At 36.2% G+C, this 22,462-nt stretch overlaps 1 pseudogene; it reads left to right on the top strand.

Moving 5' to 3' along the window:
* The first annotated feature begins 7,648 nt into the window (after window positions 1-7,648).
* On the top strand, window positions 7,649-8,005 carry LOC115858381 (elongin-B pseudogene; annotated as a pseudogene).
* The last annotated feature ends 14,457 nt before the right edge of the window (window positions 8,006-22,462 follow it).

Genomic DNA, 22,462 nt, shown 5'->3' with positions numbered 1-22,462 from the left:
ATCCTTAGAGAGCAATCAATGAGTCTACTTTAACCTATTAGATTATGGACCCAGGTCCCTTTCTGTAAAAGGAAAAAATACTTTTTAAAGATCTATGTTTTCTTTGAGGAAAAGGAAGAATTGATCATTTCTACTTTCAATTTATTTCATCTGAAAACTCTAATTCCAGCCCTTACCCCTGCAGGGTTAGTAGCTAATTAGACTAATGCAACATATAAAGTCCATAAAACTTATTGCTGATTAATTTTTAACCCAGTCTCTAGTGGAGAACTTTGACAATCATTCCAAATGCGTTAGAACTCAAAAGTTGTTCTAGAATATCATTCAAAAATCAAGATTGATGGGTGTGTTATTTGTAACTCATTATCCTTAAGAGATAACTTGTGGAGGTTATTTCACTCTCAGATTCATCCAGTACAGGATGCAGGAATCATTTGCCTTTGCAGTGTTGATTAGTAATTTTTCTGCAGTCCTTTCATGATTGCTTTTGGGTTCAATTCCACAGAATTTTTACTTATGGTGTGCTTCTTTGGCTTAACTTCCCATTCTGTCTCTATGGATCACAGTGCTTGACAGAACCTCAGAGGAGAGAAAGCCTTACTACCAGATTTTCCACTTGAACTAAAGATTAAGTCAAGTTCACACTGAAGATTACTTAATCAAAGTTGTCAGCTGACATATGGTCACTAGGTTTAATGTAGTCAAGTGCATCTATATTAAATGTAAAGAGCAAATTTAGAATTCAGTGACATACCTGGAAAACACTTTGGATCACAGATTTATTCTTACTTCTTTCATGAAAGTAAAAAAGAAGAAGAAAAGGAAGAAGAAGAAGAAGAAGAAGAAGAAGAAAAAGAAGAAGAAGAAGAAGAAGAAGAAGAAGAAGAAGAAGAAGAAGAAGAAGAAGAAGAAGAAGAAGAAGAAGAAGAAGAAGAAGAAGGAGAAGGAGAAGAAGAAGGAGAAGGAGAAGGAGAAGGAGAAGGAGAAGGAGAAGGAGAAGAAGAAGAAGAAGAAGAAGAAGAAGAAGAAGAAGAAGAAGAAGAAGAAGAAGACCATTACTACCTTTTACTAAGTGTTAATTATAGCACCATTCTGTTAAGTGTTTTAATTCAAGGTAGGATTTGTGGGACTATAGTTATTTACATTTTATGGTAGTTCAGAGAGATCAAATATTTTGTCCTTGATGATATTGCCTTTAAGATGTTTAAAGTGGAAAATGGTACCAGACCCATCTCCCTTCAAAGTCAGTATTCCTAATCATTCAGAAATACTACTTCTCATTTAGGTGACCATAATGCTTTTCTCTAAAGATGAATAACTGTGTATCTCAAGGAGTTTCCAAACTCATAACATTGTATAAATATGTGATAAATCCCCTCTAAGGGCTTCTTTAAAGGTAGTCTCTACCAGGATAGAGGATCAAACTAATTTGATTATATAAATGACAAGTATTGTCATATTATATGCTGTTAGTGTTGCTAGGGTTCTTCATATTCACTAACTTTAAAATCAATCTTTGGGATTTTCCTTGAGTAAAAGTCAATAGGCAAAAGCCTAGAATCAATTTTTCCTAACCCTCACTTTCTGCACGTTTGAGTCCCTGATAGATCCATGCCCAAGGAATCACATGGCCTTTGTAGTCTTGTCATCTAGGAGAAACATGTGCCTTTGTAACTGTGTCCTCTTGGGATCCCAGACCAAGGTAAAGACATGGCTCAGTCTGGTACCTGTGTTGTAAATTATGCAACATCTCAATCCTGACACAAATTTTATAAAGATATATCCTTTGTCTACATCCCAATATCTTCTCCAAAGCCTCCAAATTTAGTTCATTCTACCCACCTAAACAAGCCATATCCAGTAAATAGCAGCTGAGTCATTTACAGGGTAAATGAAGCCTGTAACTCCTCAAACACATTGTCACTTATTCTTTTTTTGTCACTTTTTCTTGAACAACAATCTGAAGCCTCATTATCCCCTGGTGAGCTCCAAATCAGTCATAGTTTATAAAAGTTAGATCTAAGATAAGGTGGATGCATGCAATCCAGGGATTATGCAAAATGATTCATGAAATAGTAGAAAAAATATTAAGAACTTTCATTATATTTATTTTATGTCAGCATTTAAAGTTTTTATTTTGGGGTATGTTTTATAAAATAAATTATATGTAAGTATAGTTGTATATTTAAATTACATAGTGGCATATTATAATATTATAAATACACAAATACTGGGAATTTGCATGCAAAAATATTTGACAATTTCCGATCTATAATACTATTAGGCTAAAAGAATTCTAGGTGGAAAGTATGTGGCTACTTATACTATAAATCCATATGTATTGATACATCAATTATCCAAAAATTACATAAATCCTATACTGTAAAGTGGGGGCTAAAACTACTGATGTTATATATTAGTTTTCAATCAACCAGTAAAAACCAAACTTCTAAATCCAAGACTCTCTTTTGAGACAAGGAAAAATGCAGAATGAGGTTTTCCATCTAAATACTTTTACTTGTAAGGGAAACAATAAGAGAGTGGAGGAGGCGTGTTATATCTCAGAACAGTATTTTTCAGCAAGTGCCCCTGCATGTTACTAGTTATTCTAAAGGAAGAGAGGGATTTGTTAAACAGATTTCTTTACTAGAAGAGTTCTTGGAGCTCTTAATAGGAGCTCATGATAGGCAGTGTGAATCTGTAGAAGCAGAAAATATTGGGCAAAGTTCTTTAACCATGCTATCATGCTTTTGAGAAGCATCTTATGGGGATGGTACACCATTGAATGTACTTGGAAAATGTTGGCTAAAATAAGTTGTTTTCTCTGAAGTTTTCTGCCCAGAAGCCAAACCTCTACCCTTAAATTAGTGTCCATTCTAATTTAAGCTCATTCCAGTGTAATGTAGGCCTTTCCAACAGTCAAGATAGTCTTTCTCTTTTCTCTTCTACCTCATTCCTCTTACACTCAATAAATATTTATTGAGTACTGTGCTAAGAATAGGAAGACAATTGTAAACCTACATGATCTTTGTCCTAATTGAGTTCAATCTGATTAGAGAGATAGACATTATACATATAATTATTTACAATTGTTATAAGTGAGAAGTTTTAAGTAGGTATTACAGCGATACTGGACTTAAATTTAGTGGGTTAGGGAAATATACCCATGAAGAAGTGGTGTGTCTGCTGAGACATAAAGGAAGCATTCTAAGTGGACATGTGAGGAGCAAGAGAGCCTCTGAAAGAAGAAACAAATGTGTGAATGCTCTGAGATGGGAGAGATTTAGTTATTGTCACCGTTAGCTAGAGGGCCAGTGTGCCTGGGACAGAGTGGGTGAGGTGGAGAACAACATGGAATGAGATGGCAAAATCAATAGGAACCAGGTTACACAGGGCCTTGAAGGCTACATCAAGGTATTGGGGTTTAATCAAGAGCAATTGGAAAGTTTGAAAATGTTTTAAATAAGTAGTGACAAGGTCAGAGTTCTCTTTAAAATGATCACTCTGGATGTTGTGTGGATAACAAATTTCAGGGACACAAGAAAAGACACATTTCCTAATTCCTCTACATAAACTCCACAAAGACAGGGATGCTTTCCCCTCAAAAAAGTACTCAAGCATCTATGACAGTGCTTGGTACATGGTAGAAGTCCCATATATATTTGCTGAAAAAGGGAATTAAAGTATATATTCAGTTAAGATTCCATTTTAGCAGTTCAGGCAAAAATGTTAGTATTTTGGACTTAAAGCTGACAGTGTAGAGAAGCCTAGACGTATGATAGGGATGCCTGGTGGGAAGAGCAACAGCACTTTGTGCTTTTGGTTGGTGAACAACCATAGGTTGGAAGAAATCTTAAGTTATTTTCAACACAATTTTTGTGATTGATGATTGGCTTGATCTGCCTCTACTTTCTGAAATATGTGCATTTCAGTGTGAGACAATCTTTTGTTGGAACATCAGATATTAGTCAGACACTGGCAGTGTACATATATTGGAGGTATGAGCAATTCTTAGCAGCTCAAATGCATCTTACATCATAGACAGGTGTCCACTTAGCCTATGAACCTGAATAGTAGTGTTTAGTCACTTTTCAGTTTCCAGTTCATTTGAACTTTAAATGTTTCAAAATTAAAACAAACAACTACAGAATCTAACTTTAAGTATTTTATTTATTATTTTAAATCTATATATTTTTTCCAGCTTTTTACATTTTTTCTTTTTATTTCTTATTTTTCAGTTTTATTGAAGTATGATTGACAAAGAAAATTGCATATATTTATGTTGTACAATGTTATTTTTTTTAAAGATGTACAATGTAATAATTTAGTACATGTATATATCACTGAAATGATTACCACAATCTGATTAGTTACATAAATTGCTTCACATAGTTACCTTTTTCTGTGTGTGAGTGGTGAGAACACATAAGGTTTACTATCTTAGCAACTTTCAAGTATACAATATATAATTGTTAACTCTAGCCATCATGCTGTACATTAGATCTCTAGAACCTATTTATCTTTGTTTTGTTTTGTTTCTGAATTTTATTTATTCTTTTATACAGCAGTTTCTTATTAGTTATCCATTTTATACATATTAGTGTATATATGTCAATTCCTATCTCCCAATTCATCACACCATCACCTGCCAACAGCCACTCTGCCCCCCCCGCCCCCGGTGTCCATACATTTGTTCTCTACATCTGTGTCTCTATTTCTGCCCTGCAAACGTGTTCATCTGAACCATTTTTCTAAGTTCAACATATATGCGTTAATATACAATATTTGTTTTTCTCTTTCTGACTTACTTCACTCTGTATGACAGTCTCTAGATCCATCCACGTCTCTACACATGATCCAATTTCATTCCTTTTTATGGCTGAGTAATATTCCACTATATATATGTACCACATCTTCTTTATCCATTCATCTGTCAATGGGCATTTAGGTTGCTTCCATGACCTGGCTATTGTAAATAGTGCTTCAATGAACATTGGGGTGCATGTGTCTTTTTAAATTATGGTTTTCTTTGGGTATTTGTCCAGTAGTGGAATTGCTGGGTCATATGGTAATTCTATTTTTAGTTTTTTAAGGAACCTCCATACTGTTCTCCATAGTGGCAGTATCAATTTACATTCCCATCAACAGTGCAAGAGGGTTCGCTTTTCTCCACACCCTCTACAGCATTTGTTGTTTGTAGATTTTCTGATGATGCCCCTTCTAACTGGTGTGAGGTGATACCTCATTGTAGTTTTGATTTGCATTTCTCTAATAATTAGTGATGTTGAGCAGCTTTTCATATGCTTCTTGGTCATCTGTATGTCTTCTTTGGAGAAATGTCTATTTAGGTCTTCTGCCCATCTTTTGATTGGGTTGTCTGTTTTCTTAATATTGAGGTGCATGAGCTGTTTATATATTTTAGAGATTAATCCTCTGTCTGTTGATTCGTTTGCAAATATTTTCTCCCATTCTGAGGGTTGTCTTTTCATCTTGTTTGTAGTTTACTTTCCTTTGCAAAAGCTTTTAAGTTCAATTAGGTCCCATTTGTTTATTTTTGTTTTTATTTCCATTACTCTAGGAGGTGGGTCTAAAAAGATCTTGCTGTGATTTATGTCAAAGAGTGTTCTTCTTATGTTTTCCTCTAAGAGTTTTATAGTGTCCGGTCTTACATTTAGGTCTCTAATCCATTTTGAGTTTATTTTTGTGTATGGTGTTAGAGAGTGTTCTAATTTCATTCTTTTACATGTAGCTTCCCAGTTTTCCCAGCACCACTTATTGAAGAGACTGTCTTTTCTCCATTGTATATCCTTGCCTCCTTTGTTGTAGATTAGTTGACCATAGGTATTTGGGTTTATCTCTGGGCTTTATATCCTGTTCCATTGATCTATATTTCTGTTTTTGTGCCAGTGCCATATTGTCTTGATTACTGTAGCTTTGTAGTATAGTCTGAAGTCAGGGAGTCTGATGCCTCCAGCTCTGTTTTTTTTCCCTGAAGACTGCTTTGGCTATTCAGGGTCTTTTGTGTCTCCATACAAATTTTATGATTTTTTGTTCTAGTTCTGTAAAAAATGCCATTGGTAATTTGATAGGGATTGCATCGAATCTGTAGATTGGTTTGGGTAGTATAGTCATTTTCACAATACTGGTTCTTCCAATTCAAGAACATGGTATATCTCTCCATCTGTTGGTATCATCTTTAATTTCTTTCATCAGTGTCTTAAAGTTTTCTGCATACAGTTCTTTAGTCTCCTTAGGTCAGTTTATTCTTAGGTGTTTTAGTCTTTTTTGTGCAGTGGTAAATGGGAGTGCTTCCTTAACTTCCCTTTCAGATTTTTCATCATTAGTGTATAAGAATGCAAGAGATTTCTGTGCCTTAATTTTGTATCCTGTAACTTTACCAAATTCATTGATTAGCTCTAGTAGTTTTCTGGTGGCATCTTTAGGAGTCTCTATGTATAGTATCATGTCATCTGCAAACAGTGACAATTTTACTTCTTCTTTTCAGATTTATATTCCTTTTATTTCGTTTTCTTCCCTGATTGCCATGGTTAGGACTTCCAAAACTATGTTGAATAATAGTGGTGAGAGTGGGCATCCTTGTCTTGTTGCTGATCTTAGAGGAAATGCTTTCAGTTTTTCACCACTGAGAATGATGTTTGCTGTGGGTTTGTCATATATGGCCTTTATTATGTTGAGGCAGAACCTATTTATCTTATAACTGAAAGTTTGTACCCTTTGACCAACATCTCTCCATTTCTCTCACCTCCCAGGCCCTGGCAACCATTGTTCAACTCTTTCTTTCTATAAATTTTTGATGTTATTATACATGTGATTGTTTTCTTAATTTTTTTGGAGAGTTTATTGTTAGTGTATCAAAATGCAGTTGATTTTTGTATATTGATTTTGTATTCTGCAACATTACTGAATTCATTTATTATTTCTAACAAATTTTATTTTTTGGTGGAGTCTTTAGGATTTTCTCTATATAAAATCATGTGATTTGAAAACAGAGGCAATTTATGTTATTCCTTTCCAATTTGGATAAATCTATGTAATTGTGAAGAATCATCCACATACTATTCCAAATACATATTTTATAATCTATATATTTTAGACAATAAACAAATAAAATAGTAAATAATATTTCAAATAAAAATGAGGAAAGTGCCTGTTATGTGGTGAATTGTGTCCCCTCAAAATTTATATTTTGAAATCCTGAATCCCAATATGTCCAAATGTGATCTTATTTGGAGAAAGAGTCTTTAAAGAGGCAATCAAATTAAGATGAGGTCCATTAAGGCAAGTTCTTATCAAAGATAAAGGGAAATTTGGAGATAGACATATACACAGGGAAAACATCATGTGGACGCAAGATGGTGATCTACATGGTAAGGCAAGAGGCCTGGAGCAGAGCCTTCCCTTACAGACCTCGGAAGGAACCAATTCCACCAACACATTGATTTTGAACGTCTAGTCGCCAGAACTGTTGGTCAATAAATTTCAGTTTGCAGTACTTTGTTAGGGCAGCCCTAACAAATTTGTATTATATCTGTAATAGCAGCAACTTAAAGTCTTTAACTACTAACTGTTATTTGTGTTTCTTTTTCTGGTTAAATCTGCCGGACTTGGGGGAGAGGCAGCCTCCGTGATGTATGTGTTCCTCATGATCCGACGCCACAAGACCACCATCTTCACAGACGCCAAGGACTCGGACACCTTGTTCGAGCTGAAGCGCATCATTGAGGGTATCCTCAAGTGGCCACCAGACAAGCAGCAGCTGTACAAAGACAACCAGCTTCAGGACCACGGAAAGACATTGGGAGAGTGTGGCTTCACCAGCCAGAGAGCACGACCTCAGGCCCCAGCCACTGTGGGGCTAGCCTTCAGGGCAGATGAAGCCTTTGAAGTCCTTAGCATCGAGCCCTTCTCCAGCCCACCCGAGCTGCCAGATGTGATGAAGCCGCAGGACTTAGGAAACAGTGCTAATGAACAAGCTCTGCAGTGAGAGCCCCCCACCACCTGCCCCCCTCCAATAAAAGAGATTTGGGTGTCCAAAAAAAAAAGAATAATAAAATAACCAGATTTAACAACATATACTAGTTCCTACTGAGTACAGTATAGAATAGCTCTGCAGTTTACAAAAATATACAAATTGTATTTTAAATGATATTTTAAAGTTGGAAAAGTGTTGGAAAGCAGGAGTAGCAATCAGCATTTCAGCCAAGGCCTGTTACTGACCCTTTATTATTGTTAGAAATATAAAAAAGCAGAATGAATACTATTTTATATTGAAAAGCCCGTTCTTTCCCTGTGTGGCTGTTCAGAGTAAATATTATTGGCAAGGTCACTGGAGGATTAGTTTGAGATGGTGCAAATGTTATATGAATTCTCAGCATTTTGCTTTTTCTCAAACATGTTTTTTTTTTTTCCCATTTAGCTATGAATACACTCACTTCATTTTCTTTAGAAAAAAATTTTCTTCATTATGACTGAGTCATCATTTTTAAATGTATTTAAACATTTAATGGTTGAAATGACATAAAGAACGATTTTAATTTATTTCTTCATTTTGGGGGAATTGGAGGATATAAAATTTAAATAATAATACACAAGGGTTTAAGGGTTATCTTGAATTTAATGCTGTTAAATTAACACCATGCAGATCAAATCTGTATTTGTCCTCAATGTTTTATCTTAATCAGAAGGTTCAATACTTCAAAGAATTTTTCAGATTTTATATGCTAATTTTTAAAATCACTGTTAATGCAGATGCTACAAAAAGGCAGATCCAAAGTTATATTTCTTCAGTGTTTGAAAAATTACATATTGTTCTCTTTTCATTATTTATAAATTGCCTAGAATAACAGTATATATAATGGAAATTGCCAACAAAATTGAAGATGCAACTCTTCTTTCAATAGACAATAAAGGTTTTACAGAATAAGTTGAATCTGAGTTCGAGTAAAAAAGACTCTGTGTGGGTGCACATATGTATGTGTGTGTAAGTGTGTGCATACACTAAAAGAATAGCATGAGCCAAACACAAGGCCATGGTGAGTACATTTTTGAAGATAAGTATATTTGTCTGATTAGAATATAGATTTGATGTTGATGAGACCTGAGTTTCATTAGAATATACATGTGAGGAGAGATTACTGCAGGGCTCAAATACCAATAATGAAGTGGTACCTGAGGCTAACAATAGTAGGGGACTTATTACAGGGAATCTAGAGTCTGACAACCTACCTTTCTATGCTGGCTTCATGATTTCCTACCAATTGCATTGCATGCACTTGCCCTGATTTATTTTTATAGCATGTATCACTCTACCAAATATTGTTATAAGATCCTTTGTTAAATTGTTTTATTAAAATGTTTAAATTTTTAATAGTCTATTTCCCCAAGAAAAATGCCCTGCTTCTAGGACAGAACTTTATTTTGTCCACTGTTACTTCCTAGGTGCTAAGAACCATGCCTGGGACATTATAAAAACTCAATAAAAATGTATTGCTTGGATGGATGAATCAGTGACCTTGAGCAATTGTTTAAAGTATCTCTCAGTTTATATGGATATGGTGGTTATGATTATTATATTAATAATAATAACAATAATAGTACACACCTAGTGGTATTATGAGTATTACACATAAATACACCAAGCATATAATATATGCTAGTGTTTTGCATATAATATATGCTCAATAAATTTAGACATTATTTTACTTATTGCAGATTTTTGCATTGAAACCAACATTACAACAACATTCTAACAGGAGTCTTGTATATTTATTTTAGGATGTTGATCATTTGTAATTTGTTCATTAAAAAGTGAAAAACTCAGGAGTATAATAGGTACATAGTCCTGATCCTCAAGAAACAAAAATGTTACTTGAAATTAGACTTAAATGTAAAAGTAATGAAGATAATACAAGAATTGTGAGATCCAGAATATACCAAAGCATTTGAGAAAAGAAAAATACCAGTGAGAGCAAGGGCAAGATGCAAGAAAGTCTCCAGGAAAGACTTCGTGGGAGAAGAGAGGGTTTGCATTTGTAATTGAATAGGATTGATCTGAATCCATGAAGAAGATCTTTCAATGGGAGAGGAGGAGCAAAGAAGAACAGAGTTCAGCTAGAATGACTATGGGATAAAGGTGAGGGTGGTGTTGATGGAAAAAAAAAAAAGTTGGGCATTTGGAAAAGGACTATACTTGCATATGCAGGATAATATGTCCTTGAGGAAACATGAAGTATACTGTTTTAGCCCATTTAGGCTGCTGCAACAATATCACAGATGGGGTGCCTTATAAACAGAAATTTATTTTCCCACAATTCTGGAGTCTGGAAGTCCAAGGTGAAGGTGCCAGCAGATTCAGTATCTGGTGAGGACTCTTTCTGGCTCAAAGATGGCCATCTTCTTGCTGTGTCCTCAAATGGTAGGAGAGGTGAGGGAGCTCTCTGGGTCTCTTTTATAAGGACACTAATCCCATTCATGAGGGCTCCACCCTCATGACCTAATCACCTCCCAAAGACCCCACCTCCAAATATCATCACCTTGGGGATTCGGTTTCAACATATGAATTTTGGGGGGCACAAACATTCAGTCTATAGCAGACACTGAAAGTCAGGCAAAAGAGCTTAATTTTGATGTCATAAGAAACAAGTAGTTACTGCTAAATTTTGTGTGTGTGTGTGTGTGTGTGTGTGTGTAGTAAAATGTCATAACGTCACCCAGGAGGACTGGAATTAAGTAAAGAGCTCAGAATAAGGAAAGCTTTGGTGGGAGACAATATTCATGTCCTTCATCCCATCCTCTATTTTCCAACCTCTTTCTTACCAGCATGACCATTCTTGGATATAGACCTAATTATGCACTTGGCTGCTCAAATTCTGATCATCTATCCCAACTTCAGGGTCAAGTCCAAACTCCTTATCAAGTCATTCAAGATCCATAGTAAACCAGGCTCAATATCTTTCCAGTCTCATCTCCTAACAACCCTTCCAAACCCAAACAAGTTACATAAACCCTGCCCCCCACCCCACAGGCACACCAAAGTTCTTGCCACTTCTTTAAATAAGTTATGAATATTTATTGCCTGGAATAATATTTCTCTTTCTATTATGCCTCATATGACCTTCAACTTATCTTTCAAGACCCATCTCAAATGTTGCCTCTCCTTTTAAGCCTTTTCTAATATTGTCCCATGCTTCTCTGGACTCCTTTTCTCCTTCCATAACAACTTAAACATCTTGAACTTGTAGTATACAACTTATTTAAATTTTATGTTTAACTCATGTTAAGTCATGAGTTTCTTGAAGTTCAAGCAACATTGCATCTATAGTGCCTGCCAGGGTAGTGACATATTCTAAGAAATTAATAAGTGGTTGATGCTTAATATGTAAAATGTCATGACAAGTGGAAAGCAAATGCATACAAAGCACTAGAAACACTTATATTTTAAACATGAAAAAAATAATGTTGCTACATAGAGCAATAGGGTCATTAGTAAGTAGAGACTAGGTGTGGATTCTAAAGGAATGAACATGAAGGAAAATAAATATCTGATTAGAACTTGGGATTTGTGACATGAGAGGAGCAGTGAAATCACTGGATCAGGAAACAGTGATCAAGAGAGTAATCTGAGAGGTGGGAGGAGAATAAGAATGATGTGGCACAGAGGACCTGGAGCAGAATGCATTCAAGAAGATAATGAATAACACTATCAAATGCCTCTGAGACACTGAGGGAGTTGAGTCTGAGAAATAATCAGAAGGGAGTAATTGCTAATTTTAGAGTGAGAGATTTAAGCAGTGTGATTGGAATAGAGGATGTGGAATTCAGATAACAAAGAAAGTTTTTGAGCAGGAATTACAGTTTTCATAAGTGGGTTTCAGTCATGTCCTCAGCTTCAAAAATGGGAAATAGAATGTTGTTAAGTGTGAGCATACTATCTGCAAGGTTTTTTTTTTTTTTTTTTTTTTTTTTTTGATGCTACTGCATTCTAAAGGCTGAGTTTGTAACTTCAAGTTCAGTTATGGGCAACATAGAGCATATTTGGAGTTGGGAACTCCCCAAATGAGATTTTCCTTCTCTCATCTGTCACTTGTGAATATTTCAGAGTTAAGAATTCCCTTTATAAACTTTGCTTTTCTTGTAGGTAATTCTACCCTTGGACACATTTTCCTGTGCATAATCTCTAAAAGAGTTAGACTTTGTAGGTGAGTTCTGCAGAAGTACTGAGAGCAGCATTTCCCAAAATATGCAACACTAGTGCCATAGGCTGTTAACAGGTATTAAAGGAAACAAAGTTATCCTAGTCAAATGTATTTTTGAAATGTGAGTTGAAACAAACTCAGACAGCTTTTTTATACTGCAGCACTCCTCAGAACCTCTACTATATCCACTGTGACTATTGAAGAAATATATATCATTGCAGTTGTTTCTCAAACATTTTTGACCAAGAAATCATTTTGTCAGACACTCACTTTGGGGCGTACTGGCCTAGACATATTTTATCTAATATTTTCCATTTCCTTTTTCCTCAGACTAAATGTTGCATCATATTCATATGTTGTACAATGTACTATAAAAATAACTCGGTAATAATAATATTTATACATAAATCCATTGCCTTTCTTCCTTCCTTCTCCCTCCCTTCCCCTTCCTTCCCTGATATGTTCCCTATAAAAAGGAGATTGTTTGAATGGACTTTCTAGCTTTTATTTAAATTAATGAATTTTTGCCAGTGAATTAGATTTCATTTAATAACTATATATGGAAAAAAATATAAACAATCACTCCTGGGAAACGCCATTCACAAAATCTGTGGGACTGAGATATCTAAATTCCCTCATTTCCAGTTTGTAAGTTCTAGAATTGTAGGGTTCTAAATTTCTTTGAAAACATCTGAGGGTTTGAGGTGCTGGCATGCATCAAATTCTTCAGTAAAACAAGGATATTGAATATGCTTTCAACTTTAACACTTAGCATTGCTATGATTGTCTCGCAGCTCTTTAATCATATCTTGACTGCAGTAGATCTCATCATGTGGATTCATGAGGAGGGCATATGTCCTTAGCAAAGACATGTAGGATGACTCTGCATTACATCACCACCACCCACCTTCATTTATGTTCTGGAAAAAGACAACCTCTACCAAATGTTTCCAATTTTTATTCTGCTTCAGTCTCATACAGATACTTCTCAGGAATGTTCTTATCTCATCCACCATGACTTTTTTGTTTCTCTACTTTGTTCTTCTGCCCTTCACTGAAGTTGTACAATCAAGCCCTCTTACTCCAAGTCAGCTCTGGATATATGATCCCCTCAGTTATACCCCTCATCCCTTCTCCTGCTTTTGTGGCAGTTTCCTTGGTACCCAGAGGCTGTCACCTGGTTTCATACTGAACTCACTTATGTTTCCCCTGTTTTTGATTTACAGCTTTTCCCTACCTCTCTATGTTTTTTCTGGGCTATGTTTGACCTCCTTACATTTTTTAAGCCACTACAAAGGAACATTGACATTGTCCATTTAAATTATTCAGATTGTTCTTTATAAAGACATTCTTTTGTGAAACTTACCTTTCCAAATTCCAAGGTAAATTGACCACTTAGAATTCTGCATTCCTGTGGTCTGAAATTCTTATGCTAGCTCAGCAGAAGAATATTGGAATGCTGCCGCAGAAACTGTGATAGTCTCTGTGTTGTGATAAAACTTTAATCACTCCTCTTGGGACACCTTTTCCCAGAAGCCCTTCCCCTAAAAAAGCCCTGTGCCCCACCTCTGCTCCTATTGTCTCCCCCAAAATGAAAAGAAAGGCCACCCCTTCCATAAATGGGCACCTACTTCAGATAGAGCTATTTAGGCTGAAGTCACAGGATGTCTGAAAATACCTATTTCACAAGCATAAAACACTCTTAGTGATTGAAATAGAAAACTCAGCCTTAAGTGTTTCATTAAAACCACTGCAGGGCTTCCCTGGTGGCGCAGTGGTTGAAAGTCTGCTTGCCGATGCAGGGGACATGGGTTTGTGCCCCAGTCCGGGTAGATCCCACATGCCGCGGAGCAGCTGAGCCCGTGAGCCATGGCCGCTAAGCCTGTGCTTCCGGAGCCTGTGCTCCGCAACGGGAGAGGCCACTGCAGTGAGAGGCCCGCGTACCGCAAAAAAACAAACAAACAAACAAAAAAACACTGCAAATACTATGCATAACAATTTACACAGAGCTCACGGAGCTTCTTGTTTAATAAATGAGGTTCATCTATAGTAAATCGCTTGGTGCAACCAAAGTGGCTCTAATCAAATTGGGGACAGATGAGTTCTTATTTCATTAATTTACTACTGTTTAGGGTTCACAGTCAATGACCAATTGATATTATTTGTGACAACACTAAATAAAATAAGTAAAGGAAAATAAGTTGCATAATGTATTGCAGAGATAAATCACACCCCAGCATGTGGGGTGATGAAATCCTCCAGCAGAAGCACTTAGCACACCTCATTTGATTCCCATTCGTCAGCCTCAGTGCCAGTGGCTCAAAAAGAATGCAGAGGTAAATGAACACCAAACTATGATTTACGGAGTTGAAAAACAGTCCTACCCAAATAAATCAAGGTTCCACTCCATTTCAGCCACTGGCTTATTCATAATACAGGGCTTTTACAATCAAACCCACCATTGTAAACAAACCCCCATGTAACACGTACCTGCCCCAGGAGACAGTCGTGAAACTGTGTGCGCACAGAGAGCGAAAGAGGTTCAAAAACAACAGCATCTATTGGGTGGATTGAAAAAGGAAACAGACTGCACGTTTTAAAAGATCTTGCTGGTTTAAGCAATAATGTTGCGTCCTGCTCACATTGTTAGGGCAAGAGAAGCTACATCAACTTTCAGAATATGTATATTTAAAATGTTTAACCAGACTGTGTTTATATACATAGCTTTCTCAAAACTCCTGTGAAGTCTTCCTGGAAGGTTCATTCTCTATAAGATTTTAAGAATTGAGCGAGGGTTGACATAAAAGGGGAAAGAGAGGGATAAGTAAGGGATAAGTGAATCTATTAAATGGGTGTCCTCTAAAATGATTTAATTAAATTTTATTCTAAGCTGAATAGATTATAACTACCATCTTGCTACTGGAGAACTTTTCATCTGATAGAAACTAAAGATAATAAAAGACAAAAATGAAGGGTTGCCCTCACAAACATATATCTCTTTAGAAAATATAGGTGGTTGTATGACAAACATAATTCTATGTTGATTTTTAAATTAATAATAGGCTTAAAGTAAGGAAGGTAATAATTGAAGACAAATAAACAAAAAGAAAATCTTAAGATGGTAAGATTTTAGAATGAGAAGGACACTTACAGATCATTTAGAAGTCCACTTACCAAATTTCAAAAAGGAGATCCCAAGTGGTAAAATGAATGATTTAGCCAAGGTCCCACCACAGAATAATAACAGAGCCAGTCTCCAACCTTGGGTTTCTGGCTCTACATTAAATACATGCTGTAGATCCACCCAGATCAAGGACTGATCACAGAAGAACTTCAATTTCTTAGAAAGTTGTAAGCAAGCATGTATTGAAATCTTTATATCCCACAGACTTATTGTGATATACAATTAAAATACATGGAAATGTTCTACCTTCTTACATATCCTGTGAGTGTGCATGCCTGTGTGTGTATCACAGACTTTTTATTTTTGGTTTTCTGTCTTTCTTATAAACCTATTACCATGTTTTATTTACTTTTATTGTTTTCAAACAATTTTCCCAGGAAGCATTTAGTGTGGCTTCCAACCTGGAAGTAGCCTCTCGCTAAGATTATTTTAAGCATTGTTGCACTTTAAATGGCTTTTTTTCCCTCTTTCCTAATTATCTTCTGAGAAAGAGATGCTAAACTGATTGGTTGTCTACTTAGTGCCTAGTCTCCAAAGGTTATGCGTGGACTGTGATTCCTCTAATATGCTGCAAAGCAACTGCCTTGAGAAGCACTGAAAGCCAAGTACAGAGTGTCTACATATATACATATATATGTGTGTGTGTGTATCTATATCTATATACACATCTTTCTTGAAAGATAATGTGCTTTTTCAGTATTTGTACTACAGATACTGCTTATATTATTGAAAGTTAATATTTTATCCCTAGCTGCATAGGTATTACAAATTACTGAACCCGCAAAACCATGCTGCCTGAAGTTAGGATTATACATCATTGACGTTTGAATAGGTGTTCGCCTAAGAGCAGCATTCTCCGTAGAAAATACATTTTCAGAAGGAAAGCAGAAACAGTTGGGTTTTCATTCTATTACCATTGAAATTGCTCTTCTTTTTGTTAATGATTGAATAAATCAGAATTTCAGTGGTGTATTCTCAACATTTTCTCCTATTTATTCCATCTGTTGTGGGAAAGCACCGGCATCCTGAGAAATGACCTACTTTATAGTCAAAAAGTATAGTCTGCAAATTTAAGCCGTTTATTGTGGGATAAAAATAACCATAAAACAAACAAGCTCTCCTTGAATATTTGTGCCCCTGGTTGGAAAGCCCTTCCACACCCTTGAAGGGTTTTGGCTATAAACCACCCTGAAAAACAAATTCTCACAGTCCTAGCTCACATGTAGGAAGCTGTTTCCCTCATTCTGATTAGCTTGACTTCAGGTTTGCCTGGGGATTAAATAAACTAGCTCACTTCCAAAACCCCTTTCAGGGAAGAAGGTCTCTCTTGCCTTTTGTAGCTTTCAGTACTAGCCCTTGACACCCAGGCGGGAGGTTTTACTTGGCCTGAACTGAACACAGAAATAAAACCCCAAAGAACATGAAGGTTTCCTGTGGCACTGCTGGGAAATAAGATTCTGGACCATTCCTCTTGGTTCACGTTTTCCCTACCTGTTACAAGCCATTTATTTTTATAACACCTTTAATGAAAGTGACCTATAGCATGGGCTTTATCTGGGCTGTGGTGAGCTAAGGAAAGAAAAAGGAAGTTGGAATTATAGTGGTTTAAGTAACTATCAAGTAAATAAGAGGAATAAGAGAAACACGTTTTCACAAGGAAAGATAAGTTATTAAAAACATTATTTTAAGCAAAATAATATAACACACGACAGGAAGAAACTCTAATTGAGCCCTTTTTTCAACCAAAATTGACTCAACAAAAATGCATTCAATCCCAGCCACCTGCAAGCTTCACTTCTTTGTCTATTCAGTGTCTAAATGTTACCTCTGTTATAAATATCTGTGCTTCAAAGTTCACATTTTTGTAACTTAATAAATACCATTGACCCAGGTTAAATATTTTCCCCAAATTTACAATCATTAAACAAGTTAGTATTTTGAATGATGGAGAGGCTGGCATAACACATTTTTTTTCTTATATTTATCTGATACTAAAGCTTGAGGGCAATTTCTAAGTTTTCCTTCCAAACATGCTTGTAGATTATTTCCTTGTTGGCAAGGGAATGGAACTTACCATCACTTGGGAAAATTCTGAAGTCAAGCTGTGAAATTGAACAAAATTTTCATCAGCAAAAAATTGAATTTGAAAAACATGTGTTTCCCCTTTGGTAACAGGAGGATGTGAGGTAGAGAGGAAGCAGAATGGGAGAGTTTAAGCCTTCATTATTCTTTCCTGTGGAGCTCTTCGGTAGCAGGCAAAGAAAGGAGAGGAATGCCAGCTGCAATGCCCAAAGCAAAATCTTTATGAGAGTGAGTGATAGAACTCGGAGAAGCAAAACAGGTGTCCACCTCCTTGATCTTAACACACAGCATTTGTATACGCAACAGAAAAGGAAAGACAAGCCAAGAAAGGCCAGCTCACTGGGGAGAATGGGAAAAAGGAGAGAGTAAAGAATCATAAGAGGCTGCTCAGCCTCCTGATTGTATTCATACAGGCTTGCAGAACATGTCCAAGATCACATTTTTCATAAAGGATATGGCATAATTGGCTATTTCCTTAAGTCATGTAAGCCCAGCCCAAAGGATACATTTTTTGTTGATAACAGTAGCTTCAGCTTTTATAGCACTTTATGTCATCTTGTTTTATCTTATCTGAGCCAAACAACAAGTCTGTAAGATAGGTTACAAGTACTGAAGAACTTAATGCTCAGAGAGGTTAAATCATTTCCTCACGAGCCAGAATCACTATAATTTTTTGTACCACTGAACCAAGCAAATTTAGACTAAAAAGTAAAATGCCACAGCCCCATCATTCTCAAGAAACATACATAAGAATTACATAGCTTGCAATGAAGGACACATCTTTTGTAAGAATTGATATTATGAACTTCAATATATAGAAAAACTTAGGATGAGTGCTCTTTCTTGCACTCATGCCCTTAAGTGTCGGTCCAATGGTCCTTGTTATGTAAATGTACAGTAACTTTTATGTCCCACTGCTCAAACCTATTATTCATGACTATCCTTTCACTCTTGAGTGTCGACATTACACTGTAGATCTTAAATTCTCTTGCGAGAGAGAAAATCAACAACACCATAATCATTACAGTAAAAAACACTTAGTGAGGCCCAATCTGAGCACCTGCTGTTGTTCTGCAGAGTGGGTCACCAGACGTGGTTCTTGTCCACTGGGATCTTAAAGACAAAAGAAGGCCACCTAAAGGACATACAGACAACTAAACAAGCAATGAGACTTGTACACAGGCACATATGTGCTAGTTCCTATTTGCATATGGAAATGTCGACTTTGTAGACTCAAGTTAATGATGTTTTGCTTTTGTCAATCCATTATGAGTTGTCAGCTATTAAAATCTGGCCCCAAGTGGTGTCTCAGTACAACAACTTGCCTGATCCTGCTGTTCTGTTGTGTAGGTTAAGATCTCAAGGGCTCCTATTGAGCTTCAGGGAATTATTCGCTTGTAAAGATTGTGCATTCAGGGTCACTGATGTTTCAAGAAACAGCTCAGCCAAACATCAGTTTTTGTCTTAAATTTTTTAAAAATTAGTTTAACAACTGGTACACCAAATCATCTGCTGGCCTCTTCTTATAAGTTAGAGTTGCAAGGAACTTTGTGAATTGAAAAGGAAGCTTAAACCAATTTCTATTTTGAACTCTGATAGAAGATTTCAGACCACATATAGCATCTTATTTTTTCAGTTTTTAGTACTATGAAAACTTATTCCTACCTTAGGAATCCTCAAGTCATATTAAAATGTGTTATGCTTCATGGCATTATTTGATGCATGAAAATAGCTGGAAGTAAGAAAACAGGGAGATTGTCAATTTTTACCTTGTTCAAGAGCTGATTTTTTTTTTTTCATATGGTACCTTTTCAAGCCAATGAGCTAGGTGGTACACATACATAATCTCATTTAGTATTCAGCATTGTTGGATGTGATAGTGGCTATTTTACCTCCCCTCCCTTCCAGACTAATGAGGAAACTTTAAATAAATTGACAAATGCCATACAATGAATACAAATTTGAGAGTGTTCAAACTACAATTTATCTCATTCCAAAGCCTATATATTTATCTCTACCTAATCTGTCCACTCTGTAATTCTAAAAGGAATCTTAAAAGATTTCTTAAGATTATCTTGTTTTCAAGTTCCTTCCCTCAAAGAAGGTGCACCTCCTTGAGGAGGCACTGGGTATTGAGTACCATAAGGGCAGAGCATGCTAGGCAGTTAGACATCTCACCCTGACCACTTCACATTCTCTCAGCCTCATCTTTTCATCCAGTGTCTGCTGCACCATTCAGTTGCACGTAGGTTCTGACCAGACTCACACAGGGGAACCTACAGTGTTTTATTTAGACCCCATGAGACTTGCCTGATGTGGCAGCATGATTGTTCCCTTGTGCCAGTCATACGCACGCAACTGGGTGGTGTAGGGAAGTTCCTGCCCATGAAGTCACACTTAACAACTGGAGAAAAGAAGCCAATGAATAAAATCACCTCCCGTTCCAAGGGAACAATTCTGAGACATATTTTATTGGTCCCCTTAGAAAATCTGGCAGGATGGAACACCATTTGCCCATGGTGGTGACCTAACCATTCATCTTTCCTCTTTCTTCTTCCTTGTTTCACTCCACTGTTTCTCAGTTCATGATCCTCGTATGTTCTCAATAAATAACCTTCATGTGAGCTCTTTCTTAAGTCTTTCATTCGGTGTACTTCAAGCTAAAACACAGGTATTGTGCATTATTTATTATTATTTGCTCCTTTCCTAATAATATGCCTGACAGAGCATATATACAGTGATGATAGAATTTTTTTTTTTTTTTACATTTTCTACTAAAAGCTTAGGTTAAAGGGAGTTAAGAAATTGTTATTTTTTTCATATTTGAGAAGCTATAATGATGCTTAGTTGTTGCCATGGATATGTTGCCTTGGAGGCTGGGGAAATCGGACAAAGCTGAATCCATTATGGACATTTCTAGGGTGTTAAGTGGGCACACACATCCAGAAAAAGTAACTTCTAATTCCCTTGATGCCAAGACCAATGTACCCAGCACTACCGCTTTCTAATTGTAAAAGCCATATTCCTATTACTAAAATTTGTAATACAGTTTCTATTACTCATTCTTTTATGCCCTACCTCAAAATGAGCTCTATAGTAAATTCCTTGCTTTTTCTGATATGGATAATTATTTTTGAGTAACTGGATAGCTCATATTCTAAATTAAAATATGCCCAGCTTATTGGTCCATATCCAATTTGTTATCAGATAGATATCAGTCTTTAAAAATAGAATTATAATTAGGATTAATTAAAATAATTTAAGAAGATCTTGTAAGGCAAGCCATACACTGAAGAGCACTTGAAACTGAACCCTTTCTCCCTGTTACTTCCTGATCAATGTTTCAATGCCTGGGGGCTTTCTGGCAATAACTGTTCTGGTGTGAAGGATTACAACTGGGCTCCCTTCAAGAGCAATAAATCCACTTAAAAATATGTAAATGTGTTTCACTTACCATTGACCTGGAGGTGAAAAGTTCTATATCAAATTACTAACAGCCTGAGATACCCATTCTCCTATTCTGATACTAATTAAAACGAGCTGAGAAAGGAGCTATGTAAGATTTGTATTACAGTGAAAATGTAAGGAAGATTTACTAAGTGTACTTGCCACACAAAGCTGTAACTGCAGGAAAACAAGAAGAGACCTTGATGTTCATTCTAAATAGTACATGTTTTTCTGAATTTATCCCCCCCCCCTTTTTTTATTTTCATCACCATAATCTAAGAATTTATTACTCTTTTGAAAAATTTTCATCCCTGTAAGAACTTATTACCTTAAATTGATCTCTTGTAAAGGCCTTTTAATTGTATTTCCCGAGACAAGGAGTTTCCTTCAAGTGTCTTTACACTCCTAGAGTAATGATGCTAAATTTTGTGTAGCACACAGCACTCCTATGTCCCCAAATTGTCAGTTGTTGACCCTTACCCAGAGTAGAAAATTCAAACTTTTTAATCCAAGAATTCTGGTTACCTTGCTAAATGTCCATCCCATAGCTAATATGACTGCTAGGAGAGGCAAATAAAAATCCTTTACTAACAATAAAATGCCTTCTAAGTTTATTGTATCAGAATGGTCAATCACATGTCCATTTATTTTCCTGGTCTATAGAAACTCTGTAAGGTCAGGAAACATCTTTTTCACTGTTTTTTTTTTTTTTTTAATAGATACTGGATACCCAAACATCCTCTTATTAATTGAATGGGTTATTATATCTCAGGGTGTTGCTTAGATGCTGTCCCACACACCTCACCTTTCATATACAATGATTTTAATGAACAAATTGACACATTTCAGATATGGTTATACTGAAAACCTACAGTAACCGGGGTAATATGGACAAATTAAGGACCGAATCCCGTCTCTGACTCAAGGCCTCTCACACACCCCTACCCCAGGAGAGATGCAGGATGACACTTGCCCAGCAATTCTTGGCGGTCTTGCTGACCTCTGCTAACCTTATAGATTTGGAAAAGTTCCTTAACCTCCTCACTTATGAATAGGGGACAGCATGCTACCTTATGATTGTTGAGGATAAAATCACATTTTATTCCCGCCCAACACTGTTTGCAATTATGAATTTGGTGAGTATCTGACTGCCTCACTAGAATATATATCCTTCATGAATGTAGGGAGTAGGTCTATTTTTGCTGATTGCAACAGTACTCTTTTTTTTTTTTTTGTCAGTTTGTATTGTTATGTGCAAGCTCTCAAAACAAGTATTTGGTAAGGAAAGAATAAATGAATGTATAAATTAAGTCATACAAAGTACCTGGCACATAACAGGGGCTAAATAAATGTTCGTGCCTTCTCTTATCCCCTTTTATTGTTTACTGAAGACGAAAGTGTCTAGGTAGACATCAACAGCATTGAAAATGTTTACAACGTTTTTAACCTATGTATATGCTTCTTTAGTGTTCTAGGAAAATAGGAATATAGGATTAAATGTACTGGGTTTTCAAAGCATTGCCTTTGGAATTGA

This window comes from Globicephala melas, chromosome 1, assembly GCF_963455315.2.
Source record: "Globicephala melas chromosome 1, mGloMel1.2, whole genome shotgun sequence".
NCBI lineage: Eukaryota > Metazoa > Chordata > Mammalia > Artiodactyla > Delphinidae > Globicephala > Globicephala melas.
The sequence above is the reverse complement of the archived record's forward strand: the minus strand, read 5'-3'. Positions and strand labels throughout refer to the sequence as shown.